The sequence below is a fragment of the Petaurus breviceps genome, unplaced genomic scaffold (assembly GCF_028583685.1).
Source record: "Petaurus breviceps papuanus isolate PSGF00001 unplaced genomic scaffold, PetGlider_PUasm1.0 173, whole genome shotgun sequence".
NCBI lineage: Eukaryota > Metazoa > Chordata > Mammalia > Diprotodontia > Petauridae > Petaurus > Petaurus breviceps.
Genome location: NW_027185759.1, coordinates 24242012 through 24242296, shown reverse-complemented (window position 1 = coordinate 24242296; position 285 = coordinate 24242012).

The window sequence follows — 285 nt, the reverse complement described above, 5'->3', positions numbered from 1 at the left end:
ATGGGAATATTGGGGCGGCCAGGTAGCACAGCGAGTAAGAGCACCCGCTCCAGTGTCAGACTGACCTGGAGATCGAATCCCGGGCTCAGACACTTAGCACCCACCCAGAAACACCTGGCCGTGTAACCTTGAGCAAGTTACTTAACCCCTATTGCTTAGGGGCGGCCAGGCCAGGTGGCTCAGCGAGTAAGAGCACTGGCTCCAGTGTCGGGATGACCTGGATCAAATCCGGGCTCACATACTCAGCACCACACCCAGAAATAACTGGCCGTGTAACCTTGAGCA